Consider the following 16,976-nt stretch of genomic DNA (forward strand, 5'->3'; position numbering starts at 1 on the left):
CCTCTATATATGCTGTCTACAAGGGACCCACCTCAAACCAAGGGACACATAGAGACTGAAAGTGAAGGTCTGGAAAAGACATTTCATGCAAATAGAGACCAAAGGAAGCAGGAGTAGCAATACTCATATCAGATAAAATAGACTTTGAAATAAAGCCTGTGTGAAGAGACAAAGAAGGACACTACATAATGATCAAAGGATCAATCCAAGAAGAAGATAAAACAATTATAAGTATATATGCACTCAACATAAGAACTCCTCAATACATAAGGCAAATGCTAATAAGTATGAAAGGGGAAATTGCAAGTAATACAATAATAGTGGGGGACTGTAATACCCCATTCATACCTATGGATAGATCAACCAAACAGAAAATTAGCAAGGAAATACAAACTTTAAAAGATCCAATGGACGAGTTAGACCTAATTGGTATCTATAGGACATTTCACCCCAAAACGGTGAATTTCACCTTTTTTTCAAGTGCACATGGAACATTCTCCAGGATAGATCACATTCTGGGCCATAAATCTAGCCTTAATAAATTTTTTAAAAAATTGAAATCATTTCAAGCACCTTTTCTGATCACAATGTGGCAAGATTAGATGTCAACTGTAGGAAAACAACAACAAAAACTTTTTAAAATACAAACATATGGAGGCTAAATAACACACTTCTGAATAACCCAAAAAATGGAAGAAATCAAAAAGGAAATAAAAATATGCATAAAAATGAATGAAAATGAAAACACAACAACCCAAAACCTATGGGATTCAGTAAAAGCAGTTCTAAGGGGAAGGTTCATAGAACTGGAAGCTTACCTCAAGAAACAAGAGAAAAACCAAACAACCTAATTTTATACCTAAAGCAACTAGAAAAAGAACAAATGAAGAACCCCAGGGTTAGTAGAAGGAAAGAAATAACAAAAATTAGGGCAGAAATAAATGAAAAAGAAACAAAGGAGATTATAGCAAAAATTAACAAAACTAAAAGCTGTTTCTTTGAGAAGATAAATAAAATAGACAGACATTATCCTCAATGGTGAAAATTGAAAGCATTTCCCCTAAAGTCAGGAAAAAGACAAAGGTACACACTCTCACCACTACTTTCCAACATAGTTTTGGAAGTTTTAGCCATGGTAATCAGAGAAGAAAAAGAAATAAAGGAAATACAGATTGGAATAGAAGAAGTAAAACTCTTACTGTTTGCAGATGATATGATCCTCTACTTAGAATGTTGAGTTTTAAGCCAGGATTTTCACTCTCCTTTTTCACCTTCATCAAGAGACTCTTTAGTTCATCTTCACTTTCTGCCTTAAGGGTGGTATCATCTGCATATCTGAGGTTACTGCTATTTCTCCCGGTAATCTTGACTCCAGCTTGTGCTTCATCCAGACTAGCATTTCGCATGATGTACGAAATATACTTATATGCATTTCTGCATATAAGTAAAATAAGCAGGGTGACAATATACAGCCTTGACATACTCCATTCCCAATTTTGAACCAGTCTGCTGTTCTATGTCCAGTTCTGTTACTTATTGACCCACATACAGGTTTCTCAGGAGATAGGTAAAGTGGTCTTATATTCCATCTCTTTAAGAATTTTCCACAGCTCTTTGTGATTCACACTGTCAAAGGCTTTAGTGTAGTCGATGAAGCAGGAGATTTTTTTTTTTTAATTCCCTCTATGATCCAACCATGTTGGCAATTTGATTGTGGGTGGAATCAGGTCCTAAGTTGCTGGGTCAGAAGCCCTAAGGGTTGGGCCCAAACTGGCTTCTTTCCATTTAAGTGTGTGTTCTCTTCCCACTCTCAGCCCTTGCACCCTCACTCCAAAGGGGAGTGATCCTGGAGCAAGAGGAACTGGTGTTGTCACTGGGCATGGGTCTGAGCATGAACTGTTTCCAGCCTAGCTGGGGTCGGAGACCTGGACTCCTGATGTAATACCTGTGCAACATGAGTTATAAATGTCCCTGCCCTGCTCAGATGCCCCCTCAGATCTGAGCTTACTTTGTCCCTAATAGCTGAGCTAGCCCCTCAGCCTCTGTCACTCTTTCTGATGTGGAGGTGCACCACAGGGCAGGAGGGACTTGTGCTGTCCTCAGCACAGGTTGGGACATGGACTGTGGTAGCCCCAGACAGAGACTGGTACCTTTTCTGATTTGCTTTTTGTATAAGCAACAGTATATAAGCTGCCCCTGCCCTGCTCAGATGCCATGTTGGTCAGACCTCTTCTCAGTGTGGAGTTGCATCTTGAAATAGGTGGTGCTGGAGCAGTTGCTTGTCTCAGGCTGAGCCACACACCAGATAAATTATGGGAAACTGATCAGCCACTTGTGCCATCTCAATTTACCTTCTCTCCTCTGCTTCAGGATCAAGCAAATTAGCATGCATTCTTCACAGGGGGATTCCAGGCTTCCCACAGCCCTTCTGTTAGTCCTGTTGTCTCTCCCAACCAGCCAAGGGAAGTAGTGCTCCCTGTGTTGAATAGGGCTGGGATGCCCAATATGCGCCTTAAACAGCTCACTTCCTCAGGGAGGATGCCTACCTGTGTCACCTTACTTTACTTCTCAGTCCCTTCCCAGGGGCATGGGTCCCAACCTGATTTCTTTTCTTCCCTTTCTATGCAATTCTGTATGGATCTTTCTTACAGCCTTGGTTGTACAGAAGTCCTTCTGCCAGTAGCTCCAGTTAGTTTTCAGTGAGAATTCTCCCACATATAGATGTATTTTTGTTGTGTTCATAGGGGGAGGTGAGTTCCACATCCTCCTACTCCAACATATTGCTCTTTTCTAAATGAACTTTTTAACCATAATTACACCTTACAATATGTCTACTTTAAAACAATTTCTTTTTTTTTTTTCCGGTAATTTGAAAATCAAAAGTTATACTGAGATAGATTAAATGATGGGTACTTATCAAAAACCTAAATTACTTCCAAATAAGACAAAATACTGAAACATTAACTATTAAACACAAATGTATCTACTTTTGTCTTATCATAAAGGAGCTAAAGACATCTGGGTTTGTCAATTAGCATATCTTGTGTCACATTTCAAAACTTACCATAAGAAATAATATACAGCTAAAAATTATAAAAACATATTAAAATTTTTGCCATTCAAGAGAATAATAGTTTTAATAGATATTCCACAATTGCTTACTTTTTAGTCTTCACCAGGAATAAAGATTCTAAAAGTTAAAGATTCCTCTTGATAAATGTAATGAAAATGACAGAAATAACTAAAGAAAAAAATTATATATGAGAAGCAGATAAGGAAAGCAAAATGACTGTTCTGAAATAATAAAAAATACAATAAAACTAAGATAAAATCTTACATAAAAGGCTAGGGAAGACTTGTGAAAATGAAATTTATGTATGGTCAACCTGGAAAAGATAGAAATAAATTTATTTGTTTTTAAAGAATAAATTTTAGGATTGGTTTTCTCTTTGTTAGAAAGACAAGGTATTATTTGACTATTAATCTTCTCTTGATAAGAGATTGTGAAAGTAATTTTTGTTTTTGTTTTTAATCTTTTAGGAAACTTGTAAGCAAAGATTTTATGTCTTATCAAAATAATTTTCTCTACTTCATTTGTCATGATCAGGTCTTTGATTACTTTAAAAAACCAAGTCCTCTCAGTATTAAGAAAGCTAAGTTTTGTTCACAACTGTGTAACCTGTATTTGCCTTTACCATCTTCTTTTGTCACTTTTAATAGTTTATTAAGTATTACTAACTAATAATCTATGATACCATTTAATCAAATATTCAAGCTTTGTAATGCCTTGACAGCTTCTTAAAATCAGTATTTTTAACTTCCAAGTAATTTTGAGTTTTCCCAGAAGGCCTGTGGAAAGTTTCAAAGTATTTGTCTCTCACCATATAAAAGAGAAATATTAAACTAATTAGACTTATTGTATGTTAAATTACATGGGAAGCATTGTCAAATATATAATGGCAAGCACACTTAAGTTACATTTAAATACATAAATATTATTAATAACAGGATTCTAGAACTTTTATAAAATTCCTTAAAAATCTAATATGTCCTGAAATTTTATCAGTCATAATTCCATTTATTATCTTTAAAAATGTTACACATCACGGGAATAACCCAATTTTCTTATCAAGTCTATTTTAACAAACTCTCATTAGATCTTTCACTACTTGCATCTGGTCTGTTCAAATGCTAGAGATCTTAAAGTTAAATTCATAAAGAATAGCAGTAGCTCACAATGAGGTATGATGCTTCCTTTCAGGATGTTGTATCAAGAATATTTCTTTCTAGCCTGTCTTCCCTCTCTGAATAATTTTTCCTAATTCTTACACGACAAAGATCTTTATGAGTCTTTGGTTCATTTTCTGCCTTGCTCTGGTTTGGAAAAATAATGCTACTGTTGATATATTTCAGGACATTGTGTGTAGTGGAGAGTAATTCAACCTCCAAATGACTGTTGAATTTGCCATGATTCAATAGTTCTGCCTGTCACAAAAGTCTCCTTTATTCCCAATGTCTCAGTTTCTCTGGAAGATAACTCAGCCCTGTCTGTATCGTGTCAACCTCTCTAACCCTGGAAGTCCATTTCTTTACTTCTGCCTAACAATTCCAAACCCAGGGAACCTCATATCCAGCCTCTATACAAAGAAAGGAACACAAGGCATGGATAATCACAATAAAACCACCTGTGTGTCTACAGATGGCTAAATATCATTAGTCTCATGTAAGTAACAACATATAGTATTTGTATTACTCTGACTTATTTCACTAAGAATAATACCTTCTAGGTTCATAGATGTTGTAAATGGAAATTTTCATTTTTTTTATGATTAAAATTCCATTGCTGTGTATTTTCTTTATCCATTCATATGTTGATGGATACTTAAGTTGCTTTTATATCTCATCTATTATAAATAATATGAACATTAGAAAACGTGTATCTTTTTGAATTAGTGTTTTCTTTTTTTTTTTTCAAATACATACCCATGAGTGAAATTGCTGCATCAGTTTTTTGAGGAAATTCCATACTTTTTTCATAGTGGCTGAGTCAACTTAATATCTTACCAATGCTGCGCAATGGTTACCTTTTCTTCACACCCTCTCTAACATTTGTTATTTGTAGACTTTTTGATGATAGCCATTGTGATAAGTGTGAGGAGATATCTCAAAATTAATATATAACAAAACAGAAACAGATTGTATACAACCAAACAGAAACAGACTCACAAATAAAAAACGAACTAGAGACTACCACTGAGAAGAAGGAGAGGGACAGAATGGGGTATGGAATTAAGAGATACAAGCGACTACACATGAAATACATAAACAATAAGGATATAAAGGAAAATACATCCATTAATACATTATTTTATAATAGCTTTAAATGAGTATAATCTATAAAGGGTTGAATCACTACGCTATACACCTGAAAATAACATAATATTCTAAATCAACTATACCTCAATTAAAAAAAAAAAAAAAGAATGATAGCCTCCACTGTCACTTTTCCAGCCCCATGCTATAGACTCAAATAGGGAGTATCAGGAAGTATTCATGGGTCAAAATTAGCTTCCACTGTCAGGTACCTAGTCCCCTGGTTAGGAATAAGGGCAAATGAGACATCCAGGATTGTCTCCTTACTCCTGAAGATATTGCAGAATCAGCTGCTTAAACAATAGCCACCTCACAAAAATCCCAGGATTGTTTGGTTAAATTTTTTCTTGATAACAGAATAGCTTTTGATCATCTTTTATATGAGCAAGGAGGTGTTTGTAATCAGCACCACTTGCTGCACTGAGATTAACATCGCTGGGGAGGTTGAGACACTGTGTGTATGTGTGTGTATATTATATATATATATATATATATAATCACTAAACAATCATTTTGCCTTGACAGAGGTCTTTGTTTGACATTTGATTCTGATTGGTTTGGGTCTCAGGGACCATGGCTCTGAAGTGCACTCTAAACATTAGGAATAACCTTGTTGATAATAATCATAGTAGTCTCCCTGGTGTGCTGTTTTCTCTCAAAAGATTTACATGCACATTTCAGCCACTGACCACTAAACAGTCACTCTAAGACTAGAATGTCAGAAAAGGAAAGAAAATGTGAATCTAAAATTATGCTTACAAATACCAGACTGAGATTCAGCAAAAAAAAAAATAAATAAATAAATAAAAAGCAAGAACTCCAGAGTCATAGCTGGGAGTAGTACTAAAGCTTTAAATTTTATAACATCTCTCAGACTGAGAGTATGATCGAAAGCGGAAATTGTTAAAAAAGAAAACAATCCAAAATGGAGTCAGTTATACTAAGCCTCATGTCACCAAGCCAAAACTTAATTATAGTTTCAGCTCTCCCAGAAATGAGATCTATAATAATCAATCAGAAGTTGCCTGATCAGGACTAGGTATATAATCTGCTTAATAGAATCCTGCTGTTCCCGAAAGGAAAGTAATTTTTCATAAATGACCAAGTTTTTGTCTGGTATAATGTCCTTGTTCTGCTTCTTTATGCCTATAAATGTTTATCATTTTGTTCAAATCCTAGAGCTCTTTACTACCTGTATGCTTTTGAACTGTGGTGTTGGAGAAGACTCTTGAGAGTCCCTTGGACTGCAAGGAGATCCAACCAGTCCATTCAGAAGGAGATCAGCCCTGGGATTTCTTTGGAAGGAATGATGCTAAAGCTGAAACTCCAGTACTTTGGCCACCTCATGCGAAGAGTTGACTCATTGAAAAAGACTCTGATGCTGGGAGGGATTGGGGGCAGGAGGAGAAGGGGACGACAGAGGATGAGATGTCTGGATGGCATCACTGACTCGATGGACGTGAGTCTGAGTGAACTCCGGGAGTTGGTGATGGACAGGAAGGCCTGGCGTGCTGTGATTGATGGGGTCACAAAGAGCCGGACAAGACTGAGCGATTGAACTGAACTGAACTGAACTGAGACTGAGTGCTGCCAAGTTTGAATCAATTTCACTCAAATAAATTCTTAATACTTGCAATATGTCTCAGTTTATCTTTAACAATTCACATACATAGATATACACAAAAAACTTTTAACACACACAAGAAAGTATTCTGGTCTTTAAGAATTTAGGGAGTGATCACTTTTGGAGTTTCATCCTTTTGTAATGTCACTTATCAGTACTAAACTTGTTTTATCTTAAATTCATATTATTTCTTTCTATAAAGCTACCAGGGACTTAGCTCATAATACATGGTGATGAGAAATTGCCTGCCAAAGCAGTCCCCTCATCACTTCCAACCCATCATGAAATTATGACAGACTGTGTGAAAACACTCCATCAACTAGACTTATTACAGGAGAATGGCCAGTTACAGAAAACCCTCGGTCCCTAACACTGAACTTCCTCTTTTGAAGTGTCCCCAAACTGCTGGCTTACCCCTTCCAGCAACCAAGGACTGTCAACTACACATTAATAAGTCTCTTTCACTTCTACATTCCACATTAATAGATGGTTTCAGTATTCTTTTTACTCTATACAATTTACTCTCCTTTTTAATAACCAATACAATATTGCAAAGTTAAAAAATAAAATAAAATAAAAAACATAATTCCTACTGAAATGAAAAAGATGGTGGATGTGTCCCTTGATACTTATGAAAGAACTTTTTATTATGTGTTAAATTTGTCTCGGGCTCAGTTTTGTCTTTGACGATAGTATAATGTATATTTACTTGCTTCTTCCCCACACAAGATGGGGGCTTTCTGTGAACAAGAGTGTACATGTACTTTTTTTTTTTTTTTTGTATTGTGTGACAAAGTGCTTGGCTTACTGAGAGACCCAACTCATATTAGGTGGACAAAAGTACGCTATTTCAATAAACTGATTATTTTAAAATGAATCTTTAATTTTAATTGCACATTTTGTGGAAATAAAGAACACATAAATGAGAACAAGCAAAATCTATTTCTCCAGTTTTTAATGGTATTCAAGTCAGCAGATTTGTGTTTTGTACAGATAATCAAAGGCAGGCAGAGTAGTGGGAAAGCTTTAGAGTGGATAAAAGAGGAAGGTTTCATAAATGTCCTGAAAAGATGCTGTTAGTATGGGGTAGGTATATGAGGACAACTAGAAATGAAATATTCTGTGTGATTGATTAGGAGTGCATTTTGGCTTTCTCTGGTTTCTCTTCCTAAGTTGGAAGCAGGGGCAAAAATAAGGGAAATCATAAAGTCCTTGCCACTTTGGGCCTAGTTGTTAGAGGGATTATTGCTTGTTTGTTTGTTTGTTTAATTTATTACATCTGACTTACAGATAGCAGGTTGGCTCCCTGGGTCTGTTACTAGAGAAAATTGGTTGGCTTACTGGGTTGGTTGCTGCCAATTGTGGATTTCTATTACCATGCACGGTCGGGCCTTGACCATTTGTATAGTCTCTCACATCCTAGAAAACATGTTATTGTTATTGCTAGTTTGTTCTTAAAGAGCACATCATTTTATCCAGGTGATAAAACTTTCACGGATCCTCCTGACCTACCAAGAAAAGTAAAAAATATTTAACCTGACAGATTCTAATCTCAAAAGCTGTCTTCTCATCCTTTATAACCTGCTATTCTCTTCCAGGCCTCCTGGGCTGCAATCAAATTTGAGTCCTTGAGGCTTTGAAATATATCCATGCCTTCTTGTTTCTGTATTTTTGAGTCAGTTCTTTTCCTTTTTCTGTTCTCTTCTCTACCCATTCCACATTTCTGCCAATTGGTATTATATTATTCCTAAATGCCACTCTAAATATGCTTTCCTCATCTGAATATTCCACAAAATTTCACTTTAAGTGCTTTTTCATGGTTTAGCAGTAGGGAAGTATAATATATATCCATTGTTTTTATCTATGCACAGGAAAATATCTAAACATTGAAAGTGAGGAAAAATGTGGGCAGCACATTTTTCATATGAAAGCAAAGCATTATCTACAGGAATGTAAATGGTTAAATTCACTGTTTACCCATGCTCCTAGGCTTCAGTAAAGTAGAATTTAGCTTGTAGGTTTTCTTAAGAAAAATCAATTTCTATTTGGGGGGGAATATAACCCCCAAAATACTATTTCCCCTTTGAATTTTAACTGTGTTTTTGTTTCTCTAATGTAGTGATCTTAACATAAAATTACCTGTATGTCATTACTTCAGAAATACGTTTTAAAGCATCTTATGAGTTCTCTCATTAATTAATGAGTTAAATTAAAATTTTGACATTTGTACATTTTATATGTTATGAGTCATGGTTTTAATCTTGTGAAAATTACCCTTTAATATAGATGTGTTTAAAAAAAAAAAAAACACACCACCAGGGGTTCTTTATGTCTTGTCCATTGTTTATTGCTCCTTAGAGGTCTTCGTCCAGTGTGTTGCACATTATATATGCTTAATACTTGTTTGATGAGATAGATAAATTTCATTTTTATCACAAGACTATAATCTTATATCTTTAATAAAAAATAATATTTCGTGTTGTTTTCACAAGTGGTTAAGGGTATTTGACTTGCCAAAATAATCTGATTGAAATATGGAAATAAAGTTTATATGTTTGTTTATACATCCAGTGGCAAGAAATAATTTTCATTTTTAATGAAAAATGTGGAGTATACAAATAAACTGCAATCTCAATGAAAAAAGCAAGCACTACTCTTTAAAGACTCATATTACCAGGTGACATTACTCAGTTATCAGTATCTTCATAAATACCAAGCCCATAATTTGGCCTGAAATAGCACTTGCAGTGAGCATAATTTCTAATGTCAGTATAACAGCTTCAAACTAAAGTCTTCTACAAATCTGTAAGGAAGCTCTTAAGCTACTTTATAGAAACCAATTTACCTCCTAGAAAAGATAGTCAGCTTTGTGCTGGAAAATATAAGAAAATAAACTAACAGACTGCATGAAAGATAATGCTGTCACTTGAAGCTCTGAAATAGACATATACTTGTCAGAAAATAAATATTCTTGTGAAGTAGTTCTAGTCTAAAGAAAAGCAGTGTCATATAAATTGCAGCAGCAATATATAGAAAATTATGATGCATTTCCCCAGTAGGCTCTGTCTAGAGAATGAAAAGCTGAACTAACTCTAAAAAGTCAGTCAATGTAATTCACCCTATTAACAGGATAAAGAAGAAATACCTTATGATCATCCTAATAGCACCCTCCCCCAAAAAAGAAAAGAAAAAAAATCAATACCTATTCCTGAAAACCACTTTGAACAGACTAGGAAGAGATGGAACTTCTTCAATACAATAATGGGCATTTTAAGATAAACTTATCTTTAGCATCATATTTAATGGTGAAATATTGAACTCTTTCTTGATAAGATCAGAAGTGAGTCAAGAATTCTCATTGTCAGAACTCTTGTTCAATATTGAACTATAGGTTTGTTTATGTGAAAAATCCTAAGGCATTGATAAACACCTATTGGACATACTATGTGAATTCATCAAGGTCATAGGATGCAAGGTTAATATGGTAAAAGACAATTTTTTAAATTTATTTATTTTAATTGGAGGCTAATTACTTTACAATATTGTATTGGTTTTGCCATACATAAAACTATGATAGCAGCAAACATTTAAAAATGAAAACCAAAATTTAAAATCCATTTACAATTGTCTCATGAGATGTACATTATTTAGAGCTTCTTTATTTAAAAATACCAAAGATATTCTTTCTTGATAGTCTACATTCATGTTGTATTTGGGGCATTATTTTATACATGGCCTAATTTAATCCTGACAATGATTTTTAAGTTAGATAATTTTATTTATTTTACTCGTCTAAATGACTCAACTAGAAGTAAATAGAAATGGAGTTAAACTCCATGTTGAGACATGCTAAGCTCATCTTGTTTTAAATATATATCTTGGGAAAAGATATAAACTATGATGTTGGTCTACTAATGTTCTAATGAATCATTTTTCCATAGTCAGCAATAGGCTCAGAGTAGCTTTGGCAAAATGTATATATTTCAAATTAATTTTATTCATTATAGACAGATGTTATAGGGTAAAATGGACATTGATTCACTTAGAAGCAGTAAAATACAATCAACAAAATAAAAAAGAGAGAAAACCATTTAATTACTATAGAAACTTCAATATGCTTAGTTTTCTTAATGTATTAAAATTGAAAGTATCAATTCACATGAAATTGTAATAAAATATTAAAAATGCATGCATTAAAAAACCTATTCCTATCAGCAGTTTTTGGCAGTCTTAACTACTACTTTGGTGACTAGCTGGAAGGACCTACATGGCTTAACATAAAATTATACTCATGGCCAAGCTTTATTACAGCAAGGGATACAGGGCAAGAATAACAGGAAAATTAGAAGGCTAGAAATGCCAGTTACAGGATCTTTTGTCATTTAGCATGTACTGCACAAACAAGCTTTTTCTTCAGCTGTGAACTTCAGGGCCATTCAAGAGGTATTATTGTCCAGGAAAGACTTTAAAGGTAGTCAGTCACAAACCTACCATATGATTATAGATGATACAGACCTCAAGTCAGGCAGTAGGTGTATATCACAGAACATAATGTTTCCTTTCAGTATGGTGACAAAATCTTTCATTCTGACCTACCTCTTGCCAGTATATAGAATAATATCACTACCCAGTGATGTGAGCATCCCCATTGTTTAGTTCTCAAAGTTTGACAGAGTCACCATCATGGCTATAGCAGAGGCAAAAAGTGAATGATACAGACTTGCTACTTTGATTTGTTCCTTGAGATTGTATAAAAATCATTCATAGGAAAAATGTTGATAGAACTTTTTCTTGGAATTCTGATACTTTTATTGAAAAGGAAGGAAGTGTTAGCACAGAATGATCTGGCTAATAGACAAGCCTTTCCAATATTCTAAGGTTAAGAGATACTTTAATGTAATTTTAGTGAAATAGCAAAGTCACAATAAAAAATTAATAAAAATAAATACATTTATATTAAAAAAGAAACTAAAGAAGGTTATTTGGAGAATTGATCAATAAAAGTGTTTGTTTGTTTTTTTTCCTGAAAAAAAAGGTAAAAAATAAAAATAAATTTCTATCTATAATAGACCTATTCCTGCCAGGGCTCAAGCTTTAAGGATGCATGCTGGGATCATGAGTAGACTCTTATAAGAGTCTGACTTCCTCCCAACTGTGCATTATTGAGTAGTTTCCTAATATATATATAGATAGATAGATAGATAAACCATTTGGGCCACCTTTTGAAATTTTGGAAAAAAAATTAATGTGTAATAGATGTATGTCTCATAAGCACTAAAAGAGTTTATACCTACATCTGATACATCCTTATATAATCCACTCTAACTCAATATACACTTAACATAAATTGATGAATTCTGATAAAAAGTAATAGATATACATATTTTTTTTCCCTAAAATTACTTTGATTTATACATGAAAATAGCTACCTAAGTCCGAGGTCAGGGGTGGTGGCCAGGAGGAGCTACCTAAGTCCGAGGTCAGGGGTGGTGGAAAACCACTAGACCGTTCAGGTATGACCTAAATCAAATCCCTTATTATTATACAGTGGAAGTGAGAAATAGATTTAAGGGCCTAGATCTTATAGATAGAGTGCCTGATGAACTATGGACTGAGGTTCATGACATTGTACAGGAGACAGGGATCAAGACCATCCCCATGGAAAAGAAATGCAAAAAAGCAAAATGGCTGTCTGAGGAGGCCTTACAAATAGCTGTGAAAAGAAGAGAAGTGAAAAGCAAAGGAGAAAAGGAAAGATATAAGCATCTGAATGCAGAGTTCCAAAGAATAGCAAGGAGAGATAAGAAAGCCTTCCTCAGCTATCAATTCAAAGAAATAGAGGAAAACAACAGAATGGGAAAGACGAGAGATCTCTTCAGAAAATTAGATATACCAAGGGAAAATTTCATGCAAAGATGGGCTCGATAAAGGACAGAAATGGTTTGGACCTAACAGAGCAGTAGATATTAAGAAGAGGTGGCAAGAATACACAGAAGAACTGTACAAAAAAGAGCTTCACAAACCAGGTAATCACGATGGTGTGATCACTGACCTAGAGACATCCTGGAATGTGAAGTCAAGTGGGCCTTAGAAAGCATCACTACAAACAAAGCTAGTGGAGGTGATGAAATTCCAGTTGAGCTCTTTCAAATCCTGAAAGATAATGCTGTGAAAGTGCTGCACTCAATATGCCAGCAAATTAGGAAAACTCAGCAGTGGCCACAGGACTGGAAAAGGTCAGTTTTCATTCTGATCCCAAATAAAAGCAATGCCAAAGAAGGCTCAAACTACTGCACAATTGCACTCATCTCACATGCTAGTAAAGTAATGCTCAAAATTCTCCAAGAATTCATGTCTGACTCTATGCGACCCTATGGACAGCAGCCCACCAGGCTCCTCAGTCCACAGGATTCTCTAGGCAACAATACTGGAGTTAACATTATTCATTAATCATGGCCCAATCAGAGATGAAGATATTACCTCACATTAAATCTAGTTACATGTATAAAAAGATTTAGCTCTTATTTCAAATAATTTATATATTTTGGTAAGTAAAGATATCATAAAATAATGGGAAAGCAAAAGACATAAAATCAATTAAAGTAAAAACTTTAAAAGTACTTCTTGAGGGATATAAGTTTGAGATGAAAAATATTCATGTTGCTGTACAGCAGAAACCAACACAACATTGTAAAGCAGTTATGCTCCAACTTGAAATAAATTAAAGAACTAAAAACTTGAATTCATCAAAATACAGTTCTTGGAAATCAGCAAGTCACAGACTGGGAGAAGAAATTTCAAATTTATATGTGAGAGAGGATTAATATCCAAACATGTAAAGAACCACCACAAGCAAAGAAGGAAAGAAAATACGTAATTTATATAGTATACACAACTCTGGAAAATATCCTAACTAAAGAGAATCTCCAAATGGGCAATAAAGTTATAAAATCAGTCTTATCACAGTGAAATATTGCTACACATCCCAGGATGGATAAAAATTAAAAGTTGACAAATTTATGCATTACCATAAATGTGGAAGACTTGTACTTTGCAAGTGGGAGTATAAATTGATTTAAGAAAACACTTTGGAAATCTCTTGGTTATTACCTACAAAACCTAAGCATTTTCTTTTTCCATGAGTCAGTAATTTCATTCTTATTTATATGTCAAAAAGTAAGTTTGCACATTTAGCTATAAAAGTCATGTAATTGTTTATAGCAGCTTTCCTCCTAATAGTACCAAAATATTAACAACTATTTGCTGTCAAAAGAAAAACTAAAATTAAAAAAATTATCCAAATGTCTGTCTGTGAAAAGAAGAATAAATGAACAATAAAGAACAATATAAACAATAAAGAACAATATCACATGCATCAAAATTCACTAATTCATGTGATAAATGTTCATTTAGAACCTAACAAAACCTAGGCATTTTGCTATATTCCTTGAAATATGCAAAGATGAATGTCATAGTCTCTGTTCTCAAGAAGTTTGCCCTCTGTTAGGTAAATAAGATAAATATATGTAATTGTAGCATTTGGTACATTTAATAATACAAGAGAGGCTAATAAAGACTCATAGTATTAGTTGCCCAGTCATGCCTGACTCTTTGCCACCCCATAAACTGGGTTCCTCTGTCTATGGAATTCTCCAGGCAAGAATGATGGAGTGGGTAGCCATTTCCATCTTCAGGACATCTTCCCAACCCAGGGATCAAAGCTGGGTCCCCCACATTGCAGGCAGATTCTTTACAATTCAAGCCACCAGGGAAGCCCCATAGGGTATTAGAAATTTTAATCCTGTCATATTCTATTTGTCAAAGTTGTCAAAGATTAGGCTGTTTTAACAGCCAGATAGACTAGGTAGTGATATAGAATCCATTGCTTGATGGAGAAGCTGCAAGGTCACATTGCAGATGAGCATATATTATGTGGAGGCCATCTTTAGAAAATACAATTGAACTAAGTAGACTTAAGGAAATTCTAAGCAAAAGAAGAATGTTAGGAATGATGAGGAATATTCTATATGTTTCATAAACATTGATTAGTTTACAGCAGTTAAACAGGGGATATGGTTAAGAAACTGGTGAAATATTAAATTCATATCTTGAGAGGAGAGCTTTGAGCAAAGCCTAAGATTTGTTTAATTCCATAGCCCATGGTTATTTTCAGTAGTAGAGGAACATAATCAGACTTTTATCTTACCATACTTGATTGTTTGTTTGTTTTTCAGTTGACAGGTTTGACAAGTCAATAAAAGCATGATAAAAAGACTGGAAATGGAAGCCAGTAAGGAGGTTATTGTGATTATTCACATGAGGGGGTAGTTTGAATTAATATTTAAGATCTAGAAATAGGGAAGAGGGAACAGATTCAAAGGATGATTCAAATGTAGAGATGTGTAGAGTCAACATGTAAGGGAGGGCCACAGCAAAGTATCAGTGAAATATTTCTGGATCTAGGTAATACTGAGGAGATTATTGCATATTTTCCTCAGTAGTCAACCAAAGAGATACTTTACAAGCTTTTTAAATGATCTCTTATCCTCATTCACCAGTGGGCAGACAGAAGAATCAAAAACTATAATCCCACAGCCTCAAAAATGCAAATCACATCACAGAAAGCTAACCAAAATAATCACATGGATTAGAGCTTTGTGTAACTGAATGAAGCTATGACCCACATTGTGCAGGGCCAGGGAGAAGAGATGGGCCATGATGGAGATTGCTGAGAACACCATGAAGACTATGAAAAGGTAAGCAAAAAAAAGAGAGAGAGAGAGACTTGGAAATAAGCGCCCCCCCCCCAACCCAGGTCTGTGGGTATCCCATATGCCACTAGGGTAGAATGGAGAAACACTCCAGAAAGAATGAAGAGGCTGAGCCAAAGCAGAAACTATGCTCAGTTGTGGATGGGCCTGGTGGTGAAAGCAAAGTTAAATGCTGTAAAGAACAATATTGTATAGACCTGGAATGTTATGTTCATGAATCAAGGTAAATTGGGAGTGGTCAAGCAGGAGATAGCAAGAGTGAACATCAACATTTTAAGAATCGGTGAACTAAAATGAAAGGGATTGGCAAATTAATTCAGATGATCATTATATCTGCTACTGTGGGCAAGAATACTTTCAAAGAAATAGATGCCCTTATAGCCAACAAAAGAGTCTGAAATGCAGTACTGGGATGTAGTACTCATCTGCATACTCATGTACTCATCATCTAAGTACTCATGTCTCAAAAATGACAGAATGATCTAGGTTTGTTTCCAAGGAAAACCATTCAACACCATAGTAATCCAGTCTATGCCCCAACCACTAATGCCAACGAAACTGAAGTTGAACCATTCTATGAAAAACTACAAGATTTTCTAGAACAAATAACAACAAGAACAAAAAAACATGTTCTTTTCACCATAGGGAATTGGAATGAAAAATTAGGAACTCAAGAGATACCTGGGGCAACAGGTAAATTTGTTCTTTGAGTACAAAATGAAGCAGAGCAAAAGCTAACAGGGTTTTGCAAATAGAATACACTGTTCATTCTCAAAGAGTCGGACATGACTGAGCAACTGAACTGAACTGAATTGAACTGAACTGTTCATAGCAAACACTCTCTTCCAACAACACAAGAGATGACTACATATGAACATCACCAGATAATCAGCACCAAAATCAGATTATATTCTTTGCAGCTGAAGATGGTGAAGCTCCAAAGATTCAGCAAAAAGAAAACCTGGAGCTGACTGTGGCTCAGATTATGAGCTCCTAATTGCAAACATCAGACTTAAATTGTAGAAAGTAGGGGACACCACTAGGCCAATCAGGTATGACTTAAATCAAATCCCATATGATTATACAATGGAAGTGACAAATATATTCAAGGGATTAGATCGAATAGACAGAGTGCTTGAAGAACTATGGATGGAGCTTCATAACATTGTACAGGAGGCAGTAGCAAAGCCATGCCCAAGAAAAAGAAA

The sequence above is a fragment of the Bos grunniens genome, chromosome 15, assembly GCF_055505025.1.
Source record: "Bos grunniens cultivar Pamir isolate PY7600 chromosome 15, Bosgru_T2T1.0, whole genome shotgun sequence".
NCBI lineage: Eukaryota > Metazoa > Chordata > Mammalia > Artiodactyla > Bovidae > Bos > Bos grunniens.